Raw genomic sequence first — 13,680 nt, 5'->3', positions numbered from 1 at the left:
ATTTCAGCGGGAGAACAGAGAGGGAGAGAGGCATGTGTGGGACAGAAATGATTGAAAAGTGAGTGATAAGAGGAGAGGTTGTTCAGTGGAGAATCTTCATCTTGAGACTCCTCCTCATCCTCACAGAGGAAAGGCATTTCCTCGGAGAAACAAGATATGGTTCACCATTAGTAGCACAAAACAAATAATGGCACAGGAAGTGCAGATGTTTGCCGGAATAGCCTTGTAAACACAGAATCTTTATACCATCACATTAAGAACAGCTCAAATAAAAACAACGAGTTTAAGTCAGTTCCGAACATCAAAACCTAGTGTACATTTCTACAATTTCTCACTATTCCAAATGCAGCACTATCAGTATAATAAGGATGTAGCAGCCCCAGAAGTGGACAATGAGTCCCTCCTCGAGGGCCTGTCCGTCCCCTATGCATGCCGTGGGCAGTCTTAATGACACGGAGATTCGAGGCGTGTAAACCCGGCCGGTGAGCCGGCGGCCTCGCTGTCTTGAGTCCTGCGTCGTGTTGGCAAGACAATAACTTTACGAGCCCCCGCTGGAGTGACTGCCACACTGCTATTGTCTCTGTTTAACTTGCCCCACAGTCTCACACCTTGATTGCTGTTCAGGGATGCTAATCTTTGCGTGCACATGCCAGTACTGTTTAACCTCGGCCTCCACGCTGGCACCCCTCCCCGAAACAGGCAGCAAATTAGTGGGACACCCCCCTGAGTTTTGGGTGCAAAAGCAGTCAAGGCCCCCCCCCGCCCTCTCAGAAAGCTGCTCTCCAAATCCATGCTTAGTGCCTACTGGAGATAAGCACCAAACACACACACACACACACACACACGCACACACACACACACCATAATTGACTCATATCCCTCTTCAGTTTAAGGCTATCAGAGTGGAAGGGGGAGGGGTAATCTTCAACACCATTGGCTCTTTTGTTTAGGGAACAGTGTTATCCTACCTCACTGCTGCAGGCTCCACTCGACTTCTCCAAGGGAAGAAGGCAACTTTTAAAATTAATCATCGCTTTTCTTTTTCTCTGTTGTTTGCTGAATTGGTGCCTGCTACTCTAGAGTTCAAAGACTTTTCATGCACATTGATTCACACTAGAAGAGCACAAACTGTTCAAATTAGCCAAAGTCAAAATGAGCAGACTACCATGAACAGTTTGGATTGTATGGATTCTTTTGCGCTTCCTGCCTAGAACTTGGAATATGGATATTTACAATGCTTTAACACTGTAATCTGGATTGGTACAGTGCTTTAATATTGTAATCTGTGTGGGTATGAGACTTTAATGCTGTAATATGGGTGTTTATAGCGCATTCTTTCTTCAACACTTCCTGATGCTGCACAAAAAACAAACAAAATATAACTTGCTTTTGGCTCCTAACAGTCTATATATGTAAATGCCTAGACTAGATTATAAAAAGTTGCATGGTACTGTAAAACAGAAACAGCACATCTATATTCTTTCGTCTATGTGTATTCTGCACACAGTGATTTGGAATGACTCTACATAGGTGAACCCTGCGGGATGGTGGTTGGGGGTCGAGGTGGGTGAGAGGGCAAAATGGAGAATCACATGCAGATTCTGGGTTGCTGAAGTCAAGAGGGTTTGGAGGTGGAGAGAGCGTGATATTAAAAATGGATCAAAGACAAACACTGTGAATGTCAGCACACATGTTCAATTACAGCCGTTTGATAGCATTCACATGAATGATACAGCGGGTTAATCATATTAAATGACATGTATATCTAAAGATCAGCATAAACCATGTCCTCGTGTGACCGCAAGGCTTCATTTAAGGAACCGTCTGAGTCATTAAATCCATGTTTCTAAACATACAGTAATGTGGGTTGTGACATTTATCTTAATTCACCTGATTTGAGAAAAAGAGGCAAAGTGAAGAAAGATAAATAAATGTGACATTTTCTCTTGTCTCGCAATATGAGTTTGAACAGTCAGACGGATCGGGGAGGTTCAATGTCATTGCAGACGTGAAAGGAGATTGGAAATCATTTTGGATTGCGAAACTCACAACCCAGGACAAAGAGTCCCGCTGTCGCCAGAGCAACGCTCACCTCCCTGCAAAGTAGCCCACATGGGAGAGGCTTCCTTTCATTAAGCAAAGCGGAGGAAATGGGGCCTCAACTTCTCTCCAAATAATGCCAGTTTTGAAAAATGTTTTTTGACAGCCCGATGAAACTTTCATGAAGTGGCCAAGGAAGCACTCCTGGAAACCCCTGTCTGTTGACCGGGAGACGAAAACAGGGAGAAATAAAAGAATAAGGGGGGTGGGGGGGATATATATTTCCGGCAAACGTCCATCTTCCTACCCAAGTCAGCACAGAATAATGTACATCTCTGGAGGCAAATAAAACCGTCCTTTACTTGGACTATTTAGTCTTGGTGAGATGATGTATACAGTGATGCACGTGGTGGTGGATAATTCTCTCTCCCTCTGTGGGATATATGCAGTGTGTCTCTCACAAGCATGACTTGTTCCAGAACGAGGTGCTAGACTCTGTAGAGCTTTGTGGAATGTAAACAGCATTCTTTACTCCACACACAGAGTCCTGGCTGCCAGAGAGGCTACAAACCATCGCTCCCCCCTGCCAGTGCCCTGCTAATACCATCAGCTTCTTAGCGATCACTTTTGGTGTACCATGCAGAGCGGAGTTCCGGGATGGAGAGAACTGTCTCCCTTGCCTTCCTGCATGTCCGGACAATTGATTTGCAAACCACGCTAGGCCATGAGTGAATTCCTGTACAGTGCTTTTTGGCTTAAGGGTGTGTTTGAAAGAAAACTGACGGATATCTATTAGTGGTGACAAAGATAAAGATGGGTTTGATTAGGCTTGTAGAGTTCTCTGCTTTCAGTGAGTCGAAACAGGCATCGCAGTTGCACTAATGAAACATCATATATACTTTAAAATGTGTGGATGTTATTAAAGAAAATTTGGCTTCTTAAATATGGGAGAAAAAGATGAGATCCAAACAATAATATATATATATATATATATATATATATATATATATATATATAAATAATCTCCCAAACCAGTGATTATAAAAAGGAGCTAATCATTGATATGCTTAAACATCTTTTACATTAATGAAACACATTTGATACACTCAGCTACATTTTTCCTGTTTCATTGTAACGGTCTCCTCTACAAGCCAGTCAATGTGCCTGACTCGAGTGTCGACAAAAGTGCTTGAAATCGCTGATTGCTTTCAGGAACTTTAATTACAATTTGAAAATGCCATTCCTGTTGTATAATAGATTCCAATTGTTTCATTATTATCTAGCGTGCAAATAAAATCTACAGTATGAGAGAATATTCCCTGGGATTAATCACTCTTGAAATTTGAATATGCTCTTGAAATACCGAATCAAACTGCCGCTGTTGTTGATGTGAAGGAAGCTCTCTGCATTTTTTTTTTCTTCTGCTCTCGCGCTGTTCCCATTATTATGCATATTCAGGTAGAAAGTTAATTAACCCAAAGCTTAAGCTAATTATGATAGCAGAATGCTATCAACCAAACACTTTCAGTCAGACAGCTGTCCAGAATTTCATTTGCTAATCATTTGTCTTTTGGCTGAGCATATGGTACGTTTTCATGCTATCAGAGGAACGACAAACAGCTGAAAATCATTAACTAAAAACAATGTGCATAAAATCAGGGGCAGTTTAAGCCAGACAAAAGCCAGATCCTTAGTCCATAAAAAATGATCATTGTTTTTGGTCCATGTCACTTAGAAATTTAAGATGATAGCACTGTGTACGTGTGACTGGAATCCTGATATGCCAATGAATTGTTTATATTTATATGCAAATGAGGCAGCATGTTTATTGTTTATGCACGATATGTTAATAAGAGCCAGCCTATGCGACATATTTGGGCCTGACTGAATATGTAGTACAGGTTTTTTTTCCTGAACATTTTCATATTTTATTGTTGTAAGGTCATGTTTGTTTTAAAGGGAATACTTGAAAGTCTAATTAGTTTTTCACATGCTTTACAGCAGCGGGCAGAGATGGGTTGAATTAATTCTGCCATCATAGCCCCCCGCCCCCCACCAACACCACCATACCTCCCGCCGCCCCCAAGCCGAGCCAAAGAGACAGACAAGAAAGGGGCAGGACATGAAATGCGCTGTCGTTTTTACCGCGGAGCTCCTTGTCGCTTGGGCCTTCATGCTCACGAGATGTAATAGATGAGGTAATAGATCCACTGAGTTTCCCCGCAGTGTCCAGACCGCGGCGGCTGCAGGCAGTTAAAGCTCCCAGTCTGCTCTTAGAGTGTAGCGCAACCACGCTGTATATTGAGCCATACGGAGCTTTTTAGTGGCTCTAGCTGGCGCAGCATTGTTGCTGACTACAGCCCTTTGTTGTTGTCGTTACAGTATGAAAACCTGCATCACTGGCAGGTTTTTATATGGGCCTCAATGAAAATTTATGGTGACACAAATGATATTGATACTCTTCGTAGTGACACGCACATACTTATTTTCCTGTAAATTAAAATTAAACAAACACAAGAAATAGGGCAAACGCCTTCAACCAGGCTGTGTGATTTAAACTTGCATGGCTGCTAATTCACTCCTCTGCCATACAATAAAATACCATACATTCAATCTTCCTCTTATATAGCATGACTCCTAAACATTTGCCATTTGAACCCCACCTGCTAAAGTGCTTACGGCTTCCCACTGACTTCACAGTGTGGATGACATTGATCGAAATATTAGAAAATAATATTCCTGCTTGATTTCAGTCTTTTGAATTTTTCATACAAGAGAAGATGAAAAACGAGTGTGATTTCTCACCCCCCCACTATCCCTTCTCTTGCCATGTTATGTTCTCCTGTCTCATTTGCAAAGGGCCCGTGCCATACATCACACGCTGCATGCGCCATAAACAAAACGGGGCATTTCTCAACCTGCACCACAGCTGCGAGAGTCGAGCGAGTGGAGCAGGGGTCTGTGGCCGCAAGATTATGTTGTATAGCCCCAATAAATCCATACCTCTGACAGGGCCCTTCAGGCACTCATTAGAAACAGAAATGTTTATTTTTGTTGGTGTTGCTGGTGTCTGTTAAGAAATCGGAATTTGAAGGCAAAACTGTAATAAATAAATAAATAAATAAATAGATAGATAAGTGAACAAACAAACAAACAAAGAAACAAACAAATAAATATTTGCACTTTAATTTTAAATGGAAGGGATGGAAAAATTTGCGGTGCTGTGCCTAAAGTTTCTAGAGAATCAGGATGTTTTGATGGAAATCCTTATCTAAGAACACGCCTGTGTGAAGAATAAGTGCTCAAGGAGGTGACGCTACAAGAGGTGAAGCTGCTGAGAGTCCAAGCACTTTGCTTGCACAGCTGATGGAGAGCATGTATTATCTGAAATATCCTACTTCTCCAGAAACTATGTAGTGAAATTGTTTCCCACCTCCAGACAAACTGAAAGGCTCCCTTGCCTTCAGATTATAATCTCTTTTATTTTTTAAAAACTTTATCATGATGATGAAGATGAAGACAATGATAAAATTTTGTTAAACTCCTCAGCTCAGGTCACTGTACTGTACAGCACAGAATTACAGGCACACAAGCTCATGGGAGCCACTCGTATTAAGAACAAAGTTAAGTCTCCTGCTGCAGTAAACACTTGCTTTGGTAATCAATTAATCCACCAATTATAATTTTGGATTATGTTAAAATCCCACAGTGCAAAGGATAATGGAACAAATTAATTTCTTTCCCAATTTATAAAACACTATTTGGAGTCAACATTAGGTAGTTCAGTGTTTACTTTTCACTAAGTTTGAAGACATCATACAAGCTCTTTTTTTCCCCCAGCCTCCTGCACTTGAGGATGTTTAAGTCTCAAAAAAGTCTCAGCGTCCTCAGACAGGCTCTCTGCCTGGACTCTTCTCTTAGCCCCTATGCCTTTGGTGGTCATGAAAATCAAAGATGATGTGAAGAGGTGATGCAATAGTTCATAGATTTTCCACTCATACAAAAATGATTTCTTATCGTGAACAGTAGGAATAAAACTGTGCTGATACAGCAAAAACATTAAAGGCCATGAGATAAAAACGGTCTGGCACAGTACAGAACAGTACTGTAACACTTAAACAATCTAAAGAAGATTACTTAATCTATTTTAATCATGATTAGACAAAATATGTTTACCAATTATGCCATTAATACCATCATCATTCACATATTTACCTTTAAATACAATTATTAAACTCTCTTTATTAATCATAACATTTAATATTATTTGGCAAACATTTAATATGTAAATGTGTATTGATCTGAATAAGGCAGTGACACCGGTGTTTCATTTTCAGATTGTTAGATTGTTAGTTTCTGTAAGTCAGGGTCAAAGCCTAGGTTTGGAAGCTTGGCCCAAGTGATCAACAACTCGCAACAAAAAAGGTCACATACAAAAACTAATTTAACATCCTGTGGTATGTGTGAGGTGAGTTTTGAAGACATTTTGCCTGCTCTGAGTCTTCAGCCATTTCTTGGTATAATATAGGTGGAAAAGCACATCACCTAAGACAGTCAATCTACTATGCACTAGTGTATGGATTATCTGATACAGTCCTGGGACTCCACTGCTCTGCACAGTTTCAGGTTTTCCTGCGGACAAGCTCATCTAGCTATAACCGGTTTGGTAATGAGCTAATGAGCGGGGCTGGACAAGCTGATGGGCGGAGTCAGGTGACCTGCTGGGCGGAGTCGGGTGAGCTAGGAGCAGGAAAACCTTGAGACTGTGCAGGGCAGTGTGGCCCCTAAGAACACTTGCACTAGTTGATTTGACATGTCAGTATCTATGTGTGGGGAAAAGGCTGCACTTTTGCTATTTGCTTTGATAGAACATGCTGTTTACAACCTCATATTTGCCTGCTATGTAGCAGAACTAACAATAAAAGCAGACAGTGGCAGCAATTATACTGTAGTCTCTGCGGTGCTGTTGGCCACAACAGAGCTGAAGGCTCTCTGACGGACTCCAGTGTTCAAAATCGGAGCAGATGCAATGTTCAGCCTTAGAGTCATCAGTAGCTCGTGGAGAAGTGCATGCATGTGTGTGTAAATCTCAGCAGCCTGCAGCACATAACAGCACAGTGTACAGCCCAGCATGCAGATTTGGATGGTTAGGAGGGCTTCACGTAGCCCGCTTTTCATGTTTTAAGTATACTAATTAACAGCCGCACTGCGTGAATGCACCTTCAACATTTGTCAACCAAAGCTGTAGCACGACTGAGCTGCACTATCTGGAGATTTATCAGAAGTTCCATATTTTACTGAATACCAAACAAACAAAAAGTATTCCCTTAAATGTTTTGTGACCTATGTTGCTTAAATGTTTTGCTCTATATATATATATCTCTCTCTCAAAAAGCTCTCACCTTCATAAGTAAGTGTAACCTCAGACCTGATGGGGGAGGGGTGGGGGTCGACACTGAAAATTCTCTTTCTCTCTCTCTTTTTTTTTTGGTGTGCACTTGTACCTAATGGATATTAAATTGGTTTGGCTATTTGTGTGTCAAATCTCCACTAGGTTCACCGCTCGCTCTCTCTCTCTCTCTCTCTCTCTCTCTCTCTCTCTCTCTCTCTCTCTCTCTCTCTCTCTCTCTCTGATTTGGAGTTCCAATGACGGATGTTTGTGGCAGGAAAGACCTCTGTCACAGCAAAATGAGGTGATCTATCATTTTAAGATATGGTCTTCATATACTGTTTACTTGGAGATATCACTTGCCTCCAGCCAGTTTTGACCGGGGACATTTTGTGATATAGCAGTGATTTGCTTGGTATTGCTCCTACAATAAAAGCAGTTCCTGAGCTGAGAACACAACACACTGATGCACTAATACACATTTTATACACTCTCTACCGTCTTGTTTTTGTTCCTTTCATACATATTTTGTCTTCTTATACAAAGTTTCCTATCTTGACAAAAACAAGCCTTTGCACATATCTCGTGCCTTCTTCTCGCATATGACTGAACCCACTAGAGCTGATTATCCTGCTGGATTATCAGCCTCATACTCATATCGTGTAGTGTAAGAAAGTGCTTCCCAGTGGTGCTATGGTTTAGAGCAGAGTGTGGCGCCGACAATGTAAAGTGCTTGGTCTTCTGCTTTGCAGCAGTAGCCTACCATACAGGAGTGCTATGTATAATAACTATGATACTGTTGAACCATGCACATTTTCTCCCATCTATCACACACACACACACACACACACACACACACACGCACACACACACTCACACACGCACGCACACGCACGCACACACACACACGCACGCACACACTCACACACGCACACACACGCACGCACACTCACACGCACACGCACGCACACGCACGCACACACACACACGCACGCACACACACACGCACGCACACACACACTCACACACACACACGCACACACACAGTCACACACACACACACACACACACACACACACACACACACACACTATCATCCTATCTCAGCAGTTTTAGTCCTCCCTTGGTGCTTAATATGGAGGAAACTTCTGGTGTAGGTAGTTCTGGTGAAACTAAATACACCTTCTTCCTCTATGATTGATGTGGATATCTCCAGCAGAGATATTGTATGGTTTTGTAGTCTGTTACAAGCACTGCTTGTAACTTTAAAAATTGTTGATGTTAGTGTTTTTTGGTCAGAGAAAAGTGATTTTAAGTCATTTATTAAAGCTTTGTTTTGGCTAATATTTGTAATGTATGGTAATGTACAGGCTAATGCTTTTTAAGTCAATGTTAGTTATGTGATTTAGAAGAGACCTACTCCAATCCAAACCCTAACCCTCCAGTCCAAAAGTCCTAACAGAGACAATCATTTGTTGTCCCAAATACACCCGATCTAACAAAAAGTTGCATGTGCACTAAACTAGGTGGGCGTGGCTGAACTTCGACTATGAGCTCCACTCGTGCATGCATCAGGGTGCTGGTGCACTATATCAGCTTCCGTCTGCTACTTGAAGCGGGTCGGCTGGCGCTCTGTTCATAGCTGTGAAACATGCGTGTTCCCCGGCAGACGCTTGTTTGCTTTTGCAAGTGGCACGTGGATGGTCGTACCATGTGGCATCTCATATGGCCCCCAGAAGCATGCCATCTGTAAGATCATTTCCCAACTTAAACTGTTTCTTCAGCATTTCAACAAGATCTTCATTTCTTCAAGGCCTGTTCCATTACCTCTTTCCTGATGTCTGTCAACATAAGCTTTTTTAGAGCTAATGGACCGAAGTAATATAACAAACCAAAGAGAAGCATTGTATGGCATTTTAATCAGTATTATTTGCCTTTAATTATAATACCCCAATAAAATATGTGTTAAGCAATCCATGCCCTAAGTCAATGTAGCAAAAAAAAAAAAAAACACACAAAAAAAAACCAAACAAAAAAAAAAAAAACATTAAGCATGCATTACTGTAGGGCTAATAAAACTCATTTGTCTATATGCTGACACTGCACTATTCTCATAATACACAATTCAATAAGCCAGTGGATACATGATTGAAGTAGGAGAGGAGGAGTCGTGCATGAATATAATAATTAATAGAAAACAAAACCCTACATGCATTGTGATAGCTGGTGTTACGCTACAAAGGATTTTCCAGTGGAGGAAACGGTTTGGTTGTTAAAGCCTAATCCCAGACTAGACTTAATATGCGCTCTAGTTGAAGTCTAGTCCTTGACTTCAGCTATACCTGGAAACATCTCATGCACATCCAGCGAGGACTGGTGAGTCCCCTCATTAAATAACTGCACTGTGCCAGTCTTCCTATGATTAACTGGAGTGCCTTCACCCACATAATGTCAGTCCAGACCTATTTTAACAGCTGACCTTTCCGGGTCCAAAACAGTCCTCATAATTCACTGTCATTTCTCTCCTTACTATAATTCAGAATGACTCCACACAGGAACACTGGGGTGTGGTACACACCTCTTTAGCATTTGGTGACCCTTTGAAAATTCTTAGTGGATTTAAGTAGGGGGATCATTTTTAGAGACGGGGAAAAGAAGGGAAGAGAATGGCACTGTTGTTTCCATGGAAACATAGGTCACAAACTACAAAAAACTTTCTACAAAAACTTGCTACAGGCTGCTTTCTTTATGAGGTCATTTTGAAGATATATTGTAGCTAAGGCGGAGTGTGCAAGGAAGCCCCGTGCTTAGGGGAACCTGAAAGTGGAATGTTTGACGGTTTTTGCATTTGGCATTTTGATTGTTTCATCAGTAGGTTTGGTAGAAGCAGGCACACCTCTTATGCAGCTTGGGACATAAGAGAATAAATTCTTGCGGATATGAAGGCTTTAATAATATTTCATCATGAGGTAATGTTTGTTTCAGGGGTTATATACATGCTTAAGAAAGGGACCACATAAATCACATATGGGATCTTGAACAATCTTTACTGATACACTGTTTGCTTCAATGAGAACAAAATGACATAACAATGGTCAGTGGAAAGCAAAATCGTTAAACTATTGAAACATTGAAATAACAGCCTGATCTGATCTGATGCGGTTCCTCCTCACACAAAGGAGAAGATTCTGGCCCTGCTGCTGGACTGATGCCCTTCTACAGCCCTGTAGTGGCACATGTCCTGGTGTCTTCTCCATGCTTTAGTGACTGTGCTGGGGCATACCTTCTTGCAATGGCATGTATGGATTTGCCATCCTGGAGGTGCTGGACTATCTGTACCACCTGAACGGGCTACAGGTACCACCTCACAGTATGACAAGGACACTAAACACAAAACTAAAGCACTGTAGAGAAGAATTTGGAGGATAAGGAGGGAGAAATTGTCTGTGGCCATCACCTGCAAAACTATTCCCTGTTTGGGGGTTTCTTGCTGTTACCTGTCCAGTGCACCTGTTGTCACGTTCATTTGCACCAAAGCAGGTGAAACTGATTCACAATCACTTCTGCTTCCCTGAAGTTTACAGACTTGGTGTTATACTGTGATGATTAAATTTTCCCCTTATTTTTTGAGCAGAAGAAGATTCTAGGTGTGTGACTGTAGTATACTGTAATACAATATATGATGTAGAGATGTTCATGTACATTAAAAACTGAATATCTCTCTTTATATATATATATATAATTATTATTATTATTTTTATTTTTAATTTTTTTGATAAAGCTGATTGGCTGAGGGTGTGGCTATGATCTACTGAGGGTGTGACTATGATCCACTGGTTGCTACTTAGGTCTCTCAATGTTTTAAAGCATTCCATTGACTAAGACACCAGATTGTAGAGTATGGGGGGGGGGGGGGGGGTCTAGAATGTGTCTCATGCATTTTTGGTTTGAGTGAACTTTAAAATAAACTTTAAATTGAGGCAAATTTGATTGAAATGTGCCGAAAGTTTTATAAGCTGCAATATGGACTTACCTAGATGATGAAAGATTTGATCATTGGAGATCTATTGTGTAATTTCGTCTCCATTTTTACCCTTGCTAATATTTCATATGTGATTAGGGCGATCTTTGCGAGCTGGCAGGGCCTTCCAAATCGAATCTGAGTCCTTGACCAGAATACCAAAGCATATTAAACCCAGAAATGATCTAGTGATGCAAATCATTAAACACATTTGCATTTGCTTACTGAAGCTTATCACGGAAATTAAAGCCTGATAGTGAAGGAGGGTGACTGGGAAATGGTTAGGTAAGGGTGCGCTGGATGGAAATGATGTGTTCTCAGTTCCTTTAAGTTCATTTAATTTCATGAAGATAGGATTAATGGCAAACAGTATGGGCAACCAGATCTTCAGTGGCTAAAGAAATGTTCCCCAGAAAAGTCTGAATAATTATCTTAATAGTTTAATTATACAACATGTATAATTGACTACATTTGTAATTCTCTATATGATAACTGATTGAGCCAGTTGGCATTGTGCCAAAGTTTGGAAATGTCAGATAAAGTTATAAAAAGTAAAATAATAATTTATGTGTATATATATAATATATATTCTATACTGACATTTTAATTACTGTTAAATTCATCATGTAGAAAAGAAAATGTCCAATACACACACACACACACACACACACACACACACACACATGCAAACCCATCTGACAAGAGTGCACTTGTGGTCCTAAAATTGGTTGTATGGAAAGTGAAGTATATAACTGTCGGTAAGATCTGGCAACCCTTAAATAGATGAAAATCAAATACTCTCCAGCTCCTGTATGCTCTCTCTCTCATGCCCCTACATGTCCTCTTGGCAGTTAATTGATCAAAATGAATGATTGGGAAGAGGGTATTTTCTCTAAGGCTCTGGGCATCTCGCAGGTGTGGCCAACCATACAGCTTATTGATCGACCAGGATTGAATTTTCGAATGTGTGTTTTCAAAATCAATCAATCAATTAATTAAACAATTGTTGTTGTTGTTGTTGTTGTTGTTGCATTTATGCAAGCTTATCTGAATATGCGCCATAAACAGTTAAACACAGGGTGTATATTTTTATGTGTGTTGAAGTTTACATTCATGTACTGGTCTTATATAGTTTTATTTAATGATCTGGCATATGGTTCTGTGCTGTTTTATGGACTGTAAACCCACATATAATGCCAGAACATGAAAGGTCATCTCACCCCTTACTTCACTCCTATTCCTCATAATCAGGCTTCTGAGTCATACATTATAAAACAAAGCAGTGATTGGTATGAGGAGTGAATCGTCTTCAGTAGCCCATGTTAAGCACATCTAGCTAATAAAGTGTTACAATCCACCACGCTTGGAAATCTGCCCTGCGGCCGTTGTCCGTGAGGCTTAGAGCTGGCTGACATGGAAGAGAAGAGTGATCTGGAATGATTAGATTCTCGGCATCTCAACATGTTGTCAATTACAGCAATGGGTTCCTGACACCACAAAACTGACAGCACTAGGCACACATGTCAGATGTGTGTAGTCCAGCTAGTCGGTGGCTGCAGGGTTGTTAGGGCATCAGAGAATTAAAGGTCGTCAGAGATTCTTTCTCTCACCATCCTAAAATATAGAAACATACCTGCCAGACAAATTTGGAATTACAATAAGGATCCTCAAGGCCTTTTGTGGAGACTGTGCTTGCATACAAACTAACGAGCACTAAGGGGGGAAGACTGTAAGTAACGCGAGCACATTGATTTCTTTGACAGGTTCTCGTCAGTGGTGTTGGAGCACTTCCTCTCTCCTGTCTTTGGCTTCCCAGGTCGTCTATTCACCCCCTGCCTCTCTTTCTCTCTTACTGCACAGCTAGCTAATTCATGTAAGACACGGTGGTCCAGAGCTGTCATCTGATGTGCCAGTTTGGAGAGCCGGTTTTGGGTAGGGTAACTTTAGTTAGAGTCATAAAAAAATTATTTGAGTTCAAATAAAGCTACTCTGATGGAGAAATCATATATTTTTTATTTATGAATTTGATTAATTTATTTATTAATATTATTTTTTGGGGAAGGGGCAAACATATTTTAAATGGTTTAGATTTTTCTCTCTAAATGCTGCAGGGCAAAGCAAAAATACAAATTCTTAAAAATTGTTTATGTTTTAAACTTAACAGTTGTCCCAGCAACAGGTTTGAGATATCTGTCTTCAAGTCCTCCTCTGAAATAAATGAGAAAAGATG

Source organism: Electrophorus electricus, chromosome 14, assembly GCF_013358815.1.
Source record: "Electrophorus electricus isolate fEleEle1 chromosome 14, fEleEle1.pri, whole genome shotgun sequence".
Classification (NCBI taxonomy): domain Eukaryota; kingdom Metazoa; phylum Chordata; class Actinopteri; order Gymnotiformes; family Gymnotidae; genus Electrophorus; species Electrophorus electricus.
This window is presented reverse-complemented; position numbering follows the sequence as displayed.